General features: G+C 41.3%; 1 pseudogene; it reads left to right on the top strand.

Annotated features, from left to right (window-relative positions):
- The first annotated feature begins 1,600 nt into the window (after positions 1 to 1,600).
- LOC132152297 (protein O-linked-mannose beta-1,2-N-acetylglucosaminyltransferase 1-like) lies at positions 1,601 to 8,538 on the top strand (annotated as a pseudogene).
- The last annotated feature ends 5,023 nt before the right edge of the window (positions 8,539 to 13,561 follow it).

The raw sequence follows: 13,561 nt of genomic DNA, 5'->3' as shown, positions 1-13,561 counted from the left end.
TAAATAAATTTACGCTAATTTGAAGCTATCCAAACTGATGCAATACTATGCTACTAACTAAGGCCCAATCCCAATTCTATTTTATACCCCATCCCCTTCCCCTACCCCTCCGCCTACCCCTTCCCCTTGTCCCTTGAAACAGGGGTAGGTAGTGTCAAGGGGTAGGGGAGAAAATATTCCCCTAAGGATTGGGACACCACTACCATGACTAGTGTCACTACCTGTTACGTGCCCTGAGAGCAGCACACAGTTCATTAAAAATAGCATTAATTAAAATTTTGAGTACTCATGCCCTGTAAACAGCACACAAATAACAGTAATATCAATATTGAGTACTCCTGCCCTGAGAGCAGTGCTAATGCTAATGCTAACGTTAACTGACTGATGTTATGTCAAGGAGAGTTCTTTTTTCGCTCATATCCGTTTCACAGACAGCGTGGAAGCATTGGAAAAGCATGTTTTACTCCATTTACGTCATAACCAGCTTTTGTGTAATCAACTGATGAAGCAGTCAAGTGAAAATGCATGCTATATAATATTTAGTCCATGATTACTTGTTCTGTGCATCTTTGTTTGCTAATTATCTTATTAAATGTTAGAGATGTTCATTTTTTCCATGAAAATACATGGTAAATGAACTTACCTTGCAATAAATGCCTCCCACGAAGCATCAGTAACGTATCTGTCTGAAGTATTCCTTCCACACGTTCAAATTTCCTGACTCCGCCTCTGCTTCAATTTCATTGGTTGAATCTCTAAACCAATCATTTTCCTTTCTGCCCTCAGAACATGTTTGAGTAAGTAAAGCTCCCATCTGCGCAGTGCGAACACGGATCCAGTAAGACTTTGTCAAAGGTGTAATAGACTCGGGGAACCGTTGTCATTTAAAAAATGAGATCGAGAGGGTGTCTGAATCGAGATTGCGATCTTTTAACGATTAATTGTGCAGCTCTAAATTCAATCATTTTAAAGTTAAATAGTTTTCTATTAAATTTTTTAATACTTTATTTACATTTTAAATATTTCATTATTATTTTTATTATTTTGAAGTAGTTATTTATTTTATTTTTTTCTATTTTTTGGCAGAAAATAAATTATATTTTATGAATTAGTTGCACATAAAAGGGGGGAGGGGCTCTTTTATTTTGAAAAACAAAACTACCACTAGAGTTATATTTTCTGGCGAGGCGGGAAAATTTCCGTACAGCATACAGTGAAATGCTGCTGAGGTAAACAGTCATTAGCCTTACAGTCAACAGAAATGTATGTATTAAAATAAATTGAATTTAGAAGTGGTCGTTGTGCTCCAAAAGCTAACCTTACCCCACCATCTCTTTGATGGAGTAATTATTAATAATTAGTTATTAATATCATTAGCTCGTGCACATGCACGAAATGTTACTACTGTTAAAATGCGGTTCAGCATTTTTTTTGTAATTGCTTGTAAAGCATTTGTAGTAACCTGTGATAAAGTTGTGCCACCTGCATCATGTTTTAATGTTGCAAGAAGATTTCAAAAGTGATTTTAAAGTGATTTTGTTGCTGCTGTGATTGCACCGCGCAGTGTAGATGAAAAAGACGGGATCGCAGGTGTTGTTGGATGCAAGCAGGTGTTGTGATCAGGAGCAGTGTGCAGGACTGCAGGTATGGACACCCAACCCAAGAGCCAAACCCTTCATCCCCCGCCAGCAGCGCAGCCTCTACCTCACATGGAAATACAGACTCACCAACAAAAGGGCAGTACGACGAATCTACCAGGTCAGCACATTTAACATAAAAAGATTATTCTTTAAATCATGCTGTAACAGCACGATCATCAGAAGTTCATGCAGCTTCATTTCAACGTTCACAAGAATTGTAATGCTGTTAATATAAACTGTAACTTTACAGAAAGATTTCTGATAGGGTAGGGTTAGGTTGTAGAATTTATAACTGGCTAAAGTGGCTATATTTAAATGCACTATAATTCTTTTAAATGATCCCATTTAGATACTATGTGTGTGTGTGTGCTCTTGTTTTTGTGATATATCAGGACACAACTCTGTATAATGGCATGGGTATGACACAGGTATTACAAGGAGAGGGTAACTTATGAGGACACATAACCCATGTCCCCATTTTTCACGCTTATAAATCATACAGAATTATTTTTTTTGAGAAAGTAAAAATGCACAAAGTTTCCCGTGAGGGTTAGGGTTAGGGGCAGGGTTGGTGAAGGGTGATAGAATATACAGTTTGTACAGTATAAAAACCATTACGCCTATGGGATGTCCCCACTTTTCTCAAAAACAAACGTGTGTGTGTGTGTGTGTGTGTGCGCCCGTGTGTGTGATTTAAAAATTACTATTACTTTAGTGGAATTGTAAAAACACTAATATTTTTGTCCTTTCAAAGGTTTTAACTGTTACACAATGTTAGTTTTTAATGAATAACATTCGTTTTCTTGCTATCGTCGAACATTGTCTCAGATGATGCCCTGCCTAACATGGAAACTCCTAGAGACCAGCCAGTGCGAGGAAGGTTTTGGATATGTACTCTAGTCGATCTAAGGTTTATGTAGCAGTAGATGGTACCACTGTGAGTGCTTCCGGGCCCGTTTTATGATAAGACACATTAACCGCACCATTACCAGATTACAATATTAATATGTATTTTTGTAGGTTCTGGAAGATGAGATGAGTGAGCAGGGCCGAGGCATACATGTTTTAGTTTAGTGTAAGAACACACATTCACTTCTCATGACAAACTGTATCTTCTTTTAGCGTGACTGTCTTTTAAGGTTGTCCACTCCGTAACTTGAACATTAATATGATTATTTTGCAAGTTTGTGTGATAACATTTCTCTGTATCCTCTTCTTTCATGGCCAAAAGAGTGTTCAATACTTATTCTCCCCATGAGGATGATGCCATGATCCTCTTCCTCAACATGGTCACCCGTGGCAGAATCCTCATCTTCACTATTAAGGTTAAAGAAATGCCTCTCCCATCCACTCTCATGGATTCAGATTTCTGTTTTCTTTGTCTATAAGTGCACTTCTTATTGGCCTCTTCAGGATGAGGGGACTTTCCACTTGAAGGATGCAGGGAAGAATCTTCTGAAAGGTTTGGGGAGTCAGGTAGCGGTCATCTTAGGCTGGAGAGATATGTGGACTCTGGTTGTGAAGAAGGGAGGTAAGGACAATGCTTCTTAACTTTTTAATCATGTATTATAATATTGTTCAAAAGTTTGAAATGGTTTTTTATTTGCTTATTCTTACAAAGTCTGCATATAAATACAGAAAAAAACAACTGTTAAGATTTGTTCATATATTAAGACAACTGTTTCATGTTTGAACATTTTAAATGTTTTTATTTGTATTTTTTATGTGATACAAAACTGAATTTTCAGTAGCCAAGACATGTATTTCACATAATTTTTTCTGTTGCTGTTGTTGTCTTTTTCCCTACGTTTTTGATTTGGCTTTAGTGGAGAAATCAGAAATCCTATATGTAAAAAAAGCATACCTTGAATACCTGTCTGAAGCCGTGTTTGTTCCTCTAGAATGCTGCACTCTCTTCTTTCCTCCCATGGTGTCAATCCACAGATGATCACTGTTTTTATCGATGGCTACTATGAGGTATTGTCTCCTTTTCAAATGTTTTTCTCTTAAATGCATTTTTTCTTGTCCACTTTTGTGAGAGGATTTATACATATATACAAACTTAACAAAAAAGCTTTCTGGATAGGAACCCATGGATGTGGTGGATCTCTTCGGTTCAGCATACGCCTATCAGTATAAAAAATGCCAGAGTGTCACAGGTGATATGTTTGTGACTTGTTTGAAAATGAATAATTAACATTGAAAGGAATGGCCAGTGATAGATGATTGCACAGCTCAAAGGCTGTTTGTGATTGACCATAAGATGGCACTAATATTAAGATGTTCATTTTGATCAAATGATCAAATGATCACCTGCCTTGCACCTTATATACAGTTACATTGTGAAAGAGCTTGCAAGTGTTTGACTTTGAGAAAAAAAAATGTTTTAGGATGCAGATTTTGCCATTGTCTTGGGGGAAGACTTGGATATTTCCATAGATTTTTTTCATTTATGGATAATATAATATAAATATAGTGATAGATTATATCAAGTTATTAGTTATTATAATTGTTATGAATTACTCACGTGTCCACTAGGTGGTAGCAGATACCCATATTATTTGTCACAGGCTTGTTTAGAAACCTGTGTGCAGAATTAATGAGCTCAACTCATTTTAATAGAACAGCTTGAATAGCGACATTTGACTCATTGTCTCTAAATGTCTTAAAAACTTTTGAATTATTTCTTCTCCAAGATTTTTTTGTTACTTATTCAGTCAAACCATCCATTTGTTGAGTGAGGATGATAGTCTGTACTTTATCTCAGCCTGGAATGACCAAGTGAGTGACTTTCTTTTCAATTTGTTTTTACTTGAAAATAAAGTCTGGGGGGTAAATGCTGCCAAATGCTGTTCTTTTGGTATATTTTTCTACTGCTAAACAATTGTTAGTGATACTCTCATATTAAACTACTGTAAATCTTGAAAGGCCATCCAGCAGTGCTCTTGACCATGCTGCTGTGCTGTTTTGCAGGGCTATGAGCACACAGCAGAGGACCCATCTCTGTTGTATAGAGTGGAAAGTATGCCTGGCCTTGGCTGGGTACTTAAAAAAAGCCTTTACAAGGATAAACTAGAGCCCAAATGGCCGACTCCTGAGAAGGTGAGGCAGCTAATTCCTGCATTCAGCCTACAATTTATGTCTAAATAGTAGGGGTGACCCGATTCGATTCGAGGAGCCTAATTTGGCTGTTATGATTATGCCATTCTGACTATATGTGAGCGCTCAAATGTCTGATTTCACATAGATTTTTTCACATAGGTTTTCTTCCAATAAGTTAATATGCAGCCTATCATGATAAAGCTGTGAATAAGAATCTGAAAAGAAGGAAGCTTCAAATAAATATAAATATATTTTAAAGTGCGTGATTAAATCCAACCACCCCTATAGATTTATGTTTCACTTTCCATAATCCGTGACCGACAGAGGAGCATCTTGGTGGCAGGGATTTAAAACTTTACCAAGACTCAAACTGACACAGACAGAGACTGGATTAATCCCATTGATTAAAAACTTGCAATCAAATGCGTCACTCTACTGGTCATCTTCAGCGCATGCAGCTCAAAACAGAAATGCAGAACATTAATAACTACTGTCATATAGGCTAACTTTATAATGAGAGCACTATTGTAAAAATTGTGAATTGTTAGGGTTTCGCTGACGTCTAGTGTTAACTATCTTTTATTTAAAACATGAAAACATTATTTACCCCGTTTGTATCTGCAAGGCATTTGTTACACATTTTCCCTCTGTGTTAACATCAGTTATTATGGCTGTCGAATGTCTGACTTGACACAATGTATTTTGCCCCACCCCCAAACATATGATTCAACTATTAGTCGAATATCAGCAAGACTCGAAAATGAAAATCCTTAGTCAGGGACACCCCTACTAAATAGGACATTTTTCTATATATATATATATATATATATATATATAAGATCCCTTTAGAACGGTCTGAATCCACCTTTATAATGTGCCAGATTGAGACTTACCTATAGCCTTCCAGGCCCTACGGGGCCCTCGCTTCAAAACTTTCCAGTCGCCCAGCTTGTGGCCCTTGTCACATAAGACCGCCCTCCTTCAGGCTTTAGCATCGGTCAAGCGAGTGGGTGACCTACAAGCACTGTCAGTCAGTGCTTCATGTCTTGAGTTGGACCTAATGACTATAGAGTCATCCTCAAGCCAAGCAAGGGTACATATCAAAAGTGCTCTCCACTCCATTCAGAGCACAAGTCATCACCCTTCTAGCGCTCTCTCAAATTCAGAAGGTAAGCAGGGTCCTAATCCACTCTGCCCAGTTTAGGCCTTTAGAGTGTATATTGAGCACTCTGGCCCGATTTGGCAATCAGAGCAGAGCTTTGGGGCCACTCTAAAGGGCTGCCAGTCACAAAGCAGAGAATATCTTGCTGTCTAGTGATTGCTATATCCCTGACTTAACGCATCAGGCATACAGTGTCCTATAAGAGTGAGGGCCAACTCCACCAGAGGAATGGCCTCCTCCTGGGCTTGGTCCAGCATAAATTCTGTTGGTGATATCTGTGTGGTTGCTGGCTGATCATCGCTATCTACCTTCACATGGTTTTATAACTTGGATGCCTCTGCTCTACAGGCACAGATTTTGTCCGCCTAATCTACCACCAGCCATCTAACACCCTTTTTGTAAGTGGGAGAGGTTGTGTTTAGTAGTCCTCAGCCTAGCGTCTTGGGTCTTATTATTAGCTCTTGCTACTAGAGCTCTCAGTATTGGCACTCTGGGGCTGGGCTTGCAGAGCAGCTTCATTATGCTCTTGCTTGTAGCACAGCACGGTTGGATGCATTGCCCACAGTGTGATTAACACAATGGAAGAAACTGTTCAAAAGAGAGTATTATTCATGTGACGATAAAGTTTCAGTATTACAAGATGCTTAAGAAATCATTCTGATATGCTGATTCGGTGCTCAAGAAATATTTATTATTATTTTCAGTCTTGAAAACAAACCAACTTTACTGACCACAAAGTTTTGAATGGTAGTCTATCAGTTAACTATTTTAAACCTGTATGTGGTATCTTTCCCTCTTTCATCCATTTTTACTGTTGTCATCTCTTAGCTATGGGATTGGGACATGTTGATGCGTATGCCGGAACAGAAGAAGGGAAGAGAGTGTGTCATTCCTGATGTCTCCCGCTCTTATCACTTTGGCATTACTGGCTTAAACATGAATGGTTACTTCCATGTAAGTGAGACAGTTACATTTACGTTAACGTCTGTGGTTTATCTATATTCTTATATTAACTATTACTAATTTAGTATATTTTTCCACTGCAAATTCAATCTGGGATACTATGAATTCAGTGATGTGGAATTTGTGTCTTTTCTAACATTTCCTCATTATAAATAATTATAATTGTGTCTGGTGTGTTTCTCTACAGGACGTTTACTTTAAAAAGCACAAGTTCAACACAATTCCAAATGTTCAGATGAAACAGTATAGTATACAGTATAGATCCATATTAGCCCTATTTATATCCTTTTTCAGACATCTCATTTATAGACATATTCTCTCTATGTTAACAGCTTGAAGAAAGATGCATATGAGATTGAAATCCAAAACCTTCTACGGTAATTTTATCAGATTATCATACTCCACTATTGCAAAGTTTATGTAACATCTTAAAATTGCATTATTATAACAACTGCAGTAATCCTTTCGGTGTCTGCAGTGGGGCCGAGGTTCTCGACCACAGTAAAAACCCATGTGAAGTCTCATTTATCCCCTACACAGAGGGAAAGACCTTTGTAATGTTCATCAAAATGGAGCAAGAGATAGATACAAACACCTGGACAGAACTGGCGAAGGTATGCTAAATTTTGAATCTGTATGAGAGATTTCAGTTGGCTATTTTAAGTATCAAATGGCTGCATTTCAGAGCAGGTTAGCCAGTAGATAATCTGTATGTATTGTTATATTGGGCTGCAATGAATCTTAGCAAAGTGGTAAGTTCTATTGTCTATTTTTATGTGAGCTAAATGTGCAAATGTCTGGCTATTTTCTGAAGACCCTGCAAGGGTAGATAAATGGCTTATAAACACTGAGAGAGGAAATGGTTGTTATGAGGTTATGGCCTTATTTTGTTTTCTGCTCATAGTGCCTACACGCATGGGACCTGGATGTACGAGGTTATCACAAAGGATTCTGGAGGCTCTTCAGAAAGAAGAACCATTTACTAGTGGTGGCTGTTCCAATCTCATCCATATTTAAAAATGTATAAACAGTAATCTCTAGCTTTCACAAACTGCTGTATGTGCTGCAGATTACGGTTTATAAAGCTTTAAATATCTAAATCTAACAGAATCTGTGAATTTTTTTGGGGACGCAACTGTAAACTGACCCCCCTAAATAACCTGAACAATGTAAAGTATACTCACGCATATGGTATTTTTCTTAACAAATATGCATCATTTTGCTTCAGGAAGTCTTTATTAATGTTTGTCTGCATTTTCAGATCATAGGCACTTCCGCAATGTAGAGCAAGTACATGTGGGTGATTCAAAAAAAAAAAAAAAAAAAATCAGTAAAACACAGAGCTGAAAAGGTATCCTTTTGACAGAGAAACTCCGATTATGGAATTTGAACGCTCAGTATCTGGCAACCACTTACATTAAAGCTCAAATAGTAGAGGCTTGTAAAGCAGTCCATAATAGTTTTGTCTTCCTTTTTTTATAAACAAAAATAAGATTTTGTTTAAAAAAAAAAAAATTACATTTTACGACTTTTTTTTTTTTTTTTTTACCATTATGTGCATGACCTTCAATAGCATTTTGCCCCCCCAGTGTTAAGAAGCCCAATAATGTCACTCCAATTCACTTGGAGCCAGCACCTAAAGAAGAGGGAACTCCCGTGGAACAGATTTAGAATAGTCCTCATCCCAGGCCAACAATGGGCCTTGTGTTACTCTTCAGGCCAATGCAAGACAAAGGGGGTGAACAATAGGATGAAGCTGTGGGCTTTTGAAACAAGAATGATGTAAAATAATGATGTACAAAGTAGTATCATATTTTTTTGTATTTCTATTGGTTTGAGTACTTCATTTGCAAAAGCACTATTCTTTTACTAGATGTAATGACCTGTATTGGACTGCACAGTTGAGAAAAAAAGAAAAGAAAAAAAAATCAATCTAATATCTGTTTAAATCTATGTAGGTTATTTTTTTTTAATGTTGTGCTATGATGGCCCTCCAGTAACAGCTTTAAGAATCCTCTTTCCAGAGAATGACATGTGATGCTGCTTAGGTGAGATTTGTGTTTAAGCCACTAAAGAGCCTTATAAGAGTAGAGCAGAGGATTAACACTTGAAATCAGTGCAATCTCAGCTTCATCGTAGATCTGCCCTGTGTTAACGTGAGTAACTGTATGTTAAAAAAATGATGAAAAATGTATTTCTCATGCAATGTCCAAATCATTTCATGGAGGAGATTTTTTTGCCACTAAACATTTTCATAGTATCTGGAACATGAGCAATACCATAATAAAAATGTATTAACATATTATTTTGTACTCAAGTTTGCAGAGATTTTGTCTAATATGTTAATCGAATTCTTCAACAGTTTTGTACAAGTAATTAAAAATGATTGGTTTTCTTATTGAAAATAAAGCTGTTTCTTACATTGTTCCATTTTTTTTTATATTTCCATGCTTATGTCTTTGTATTATATGGTTGCAATCAGAAAATTATATAGTTTATTTGTCTCTTTATATATATATATATATATTCTTTATATATATATATATTTATATATATACACATACACACACACACACACATATATGTCACAGTGTCTGGGTTGTGTTCCCTGGGTTTCCACTAGGTGTCCTCAGTTCCCACAGTGTTTATCATTTATCACTTCCTGTCTCCTTATTTGGTCACCTTCCTCCTTGTTTAGTTAATTGATTGTTCCCCACCTGTCTCCTGTTTCCCCATCATCCTTTTGTGTATTTATACCTGGTCTGTCTGAGTCTTAGTCACGGAGTCCTTGTTTAGTGTTAAACGTTAATTCATGTCCGTCAATGCCTTGTCTTGCCTTGCCTCGCCTCGTTTATGTTATGTTTGGATTTACCGGTTTTGACCCTGCCTGGACTGTGTATTCTCTTTGGATTACCCCTTATTAAAGACATACTCGCAATTGGTTCTCTCTCCTGTGTTTTCCATAACACCGAACGTGACAGAAGGACTCCGTCACTGCAAGAGCCAGCGGTATGTCGGCTTATGTCTCCTCCCCAGCCACTGTGCGGGAGAGGAGTGGATTTGAAGGAACTCGCCTGGTGGTTTTCCGGGGAACCAGAGGAGGTCGCCGAGGAGGGAGTGGTCGAGAGGATACTCAGCACCGCTCTCAACCAGGGCCGCCCTTCGACCCGGGGCTCGTGTGGGACGGATTAGAGCCACCGTCTCACCATGGCGGACGGAGAGGAGAGAGGAAGCGCACGTCCGCCACAGTGGCGTCACTGCCCATGATGGCCGCTAGTCCAGCGCCACGAGGCAGGATGGACGCCAACACAGCACCACAACCCAAGGCGATCACGAGTCCAGCGCCACGGTGCAAGATGGCCGCCAGCTCAGCGCCAACGCCCAAGAGGGCCGCTGACTCATTCTTGGACTATTTCGCTACGCTGTCCAAGATCCTAGAGATTCCCAAGACGGTTGACGTCATGGCTGCTGAGCCAGCGCCACAGCACAAGATGGCCGCCAGCCCAGAGCCACAGCACAAGATGGCCGCCAGCCCAGAGCCACAGCACAAGATGGCCGCCAGCCCAGCGCCACAGCACAAGATGGCCGCCAGCCCAGCGCCACAGCACAAGATGGCCGCCAGCCCAGCGCCACAGCACAAGATGGCCGCCAGCCCAGCGCCACAGCACAAGATGGCCGCCAGCCCAGCGCCACAGCACAAGATGGCCGCCAGCCCAGCGCCACAGCACAAGATGGCCGACTCAACGCCTGAGTCTCCAGACAAGGTGTCACCGACTCGCCAAAATAGAGGGCGGAGGAGGAGGAGACAGGCGTCTACCGTTCCTCAAAGCCCAGAGGACGTTCCCGAGGCGGTGCCCGATGCTGTTCCGGAGGCCGAGGCGGTGCCCGATGCTGTTCCGGAGGCCGAGGCGGTGCCCGATGCGGTGCCGGAGGCCGAGGCGGTGCCCGATGCGGTTCCGGAGGCCGAGGCGGTGCCCGATGCCGAGGCGGTGCCCGATGCTGTTCCGGAGGCCGAGGCGGTGCACGATGCTGTTCCGGAGGCCGAGGCGGTGCACGATGCTGTTCCGGAGGCCGAGGCGGTGCCCGATGCCGAGGCGGTGCCTGATGCTGTTCCGGAGGCCGAGGCGGTGCACGATGCTGTTCCGGAGGCCGAGGCGGTGCACGATGCTGTTCCGGAGGCCGAGGCGGTGCACGATGCTGTTCCGGAGGCCGAGGCGGTGCACGATGCTGTTCCGGAGGCCGAGGCGGTGCACGATGCTGTTCCGGAGGCCGAGGCGGTGCACGATGCCGAGGCGGTGCCCGATGCTGTTCCGGAGGCCGAGGCGGTGCACGATGCTGTTCCGGAGGCCGAGGCGGTGCACGATGCTGTTCCGGAGGCCGAGGCGGTGCCCGATGCTGTTCCGGAGGCCGAGGCGGTGCCCGATGCTGTTCCGGAGGCCGAGGCGGTGCCCGATGCTGTTCCGGAGGCCGAGGCGGTGCCCGATGCTGTTCCGGAGGCCGAGGCGGTGCCCGATGCCGAGGCGGTGCCCGATGCTGTTCCGGAGGCCGAGGCGGTGCCCGATGCCGTTCCGGAGGCCGAGGCGGTGCCCGATGCCGTTCCGGAGGCCGAGGCGAGGCGTCTCAAGTCTCCACAGGCAGTCCAGAGTCGAGTCAGGTTCCAGTTGACCCTCCAGAGGCGAGTCAGGGGCCAGTGAACTCTCCAGAGTCGAGTCAGGTGCCAGTGACCTCTCCAGAGTCAGGGCCAGTCACCGTTGAACTTTCAGAGTTAAGTCAAGTCACTGGGTGGTCTGCTGCTCCGCCCTGTTGGACTCCGGCATCGACCACAGGGGCGTGGTGGTCATCTGCTCCACCCTGGAGGACTCTGGCCTTGACCACAAGGGTGTGGTGGTCTTCCGCTCCGCCCTGGGGGGCTTCCGCTCTGACCACACGGACGTGGTGGTCTTCCGTTCCGCCCTGGGGGGCGTTTGCCCTGACTACACGGTTGTGGTGGTCTTCCGCTCTGCCCTGGAGGACTCTGGCCTTGACCACAAGGGTGTGGTGGTCTTCTGCTCCGCCCTGGGGGGCTTCATGTTTTTTTTTTTTTTTTTTTCTCCTTTTGTTTTTGTGTTAATGTCGGTCCCTGTTCCTTTCTGTTAGTCTGGCCCTCCGTCCCTCCCCCTGAGCCTCCACCTGTCCGCCTCCCTCCTGGTCTCTGTTTTGTGTCTGTCTTGGAGCGTCTGGGAGCCGCTCCATAGTAAGGGGGTACTGTCACAGTGTCTGGGTTGTGTTCCCTGGGTTTCCACTAGGTGTCCTCAGTTCCCACAGTGTTTATCATTTATCACTTCCTGTCTCCTTATTTGGTCACCTTCCTCCTTGTTTAGTTAATTGATTGTTCCCCACCTGTCTCCTGTTTCCCCATCATCCTTTTGTGTATTTATACCTGGTCTGTCTGAGTCTTAGTCACGGAGTCCTTGTTTAGTGTTAAACGTTAATTCATGTCCGTCAATGCCTTGTCTTGCCTTGCCTTGCCTCGTTTATGTTATGTTTGGATTTACCGGTTTTGACCCTGCCTGGACTGTGTATTCTCTTTGGATTACCCCTTATTAAAGACATACTCGCAATTGGTTCTCTCTCCTGTGTTTTCCATAACACCGAACGTGACAATATATATATGTATATATATATATATATACATATATATATATATATACATATATATTGTTTCTTTGCTTTTTTTTTTTTTATCACCCGCATGTGCTTGCTCTACATTGCGGAAGTGCCTATGATACGAAAATGCAGACAAATATTAATAAAGACTTCCTGAAGCAAAGAAACTATATATATATATATATATATATATATATATATATATATATATATATATATATACACAAACACAGAGCTGGGTAGTAACGGATTACATGTAATCTGGATTACGTAATCAGATTCCAAAACTCAAGTACTTGTAAGTAGAGTAACCTACTCTTTAAAATACTCGTAATCAGACTACAGTTACTTTTTTATGGATAACATGATTACATATTATTTACACAATGGTAATAACTTGTTCAGAATTTTAGTTCTCCTAAATTTCCTATTTTTAACATTTATATTTTTCCTAATAAACCTGCCATTTATTTACATTCGTGATTCTTCTAGTTTTTCCAGCGGAGGGGTGTCAGAATCGCACTCAGAAGAAATCAGCAACAAGATAATGGAAAATGGAGGGGAACGCAACCTTTAATCACTCGATGTATAGACATCATTTCATTTTTAAAGAAAGACAAAGGAAAAATATAACTGTTCAGTGTAATCTCTGACTACCAAGGATTAATTTGCTGTCCACAGAAATCTTTGACCTAGCAAAGTTATTGCTGGGAATTTCATGATCTTTAATATATTTTTGTAATGTTGATTTTTCTTCATTGTTACTACCTTATGCACTTCAAGTGTTTTGAAATTAAATATTTGAACTCGAAATGGTCTTTAATATATATATAGAAGTTTCATCTTCTTTAATATACATTTTTGTAATATTGTTTGTCTTTTCCTCATTGTGACTATGCATTTAAAATGTTTTGAGATGGATAGAATGTCATTGCTGTGTGAATTTAGTCTTTTTCAAAATTCATGTTTGCAATGTAGCTGTTGTTTGATGTTTTTCTTTGATACAGTCATATACACTTCTAGTGTTTTTTAGATTAATTAACACTAG

The sequence above is a fragment of the Carassius carassius genome, chromosome 10, assembly GCF_963082965.1.
Source record: "Carassius carassius chromosome 10, fCarCar2.1, whole genome shotgun sequence".
NCBI classification, from domain to species: Eukaryota; Metazoa; Chordata; class Actinopteri; order Cypriniformes; family Cyprinidae; genus Carassius; species Carassius carassius.
The sequence above is the reverse complement of the archived record's forward strand: the minus strand, read 5'-3'. Positions and strand labels throughout refer to the sequence as shown.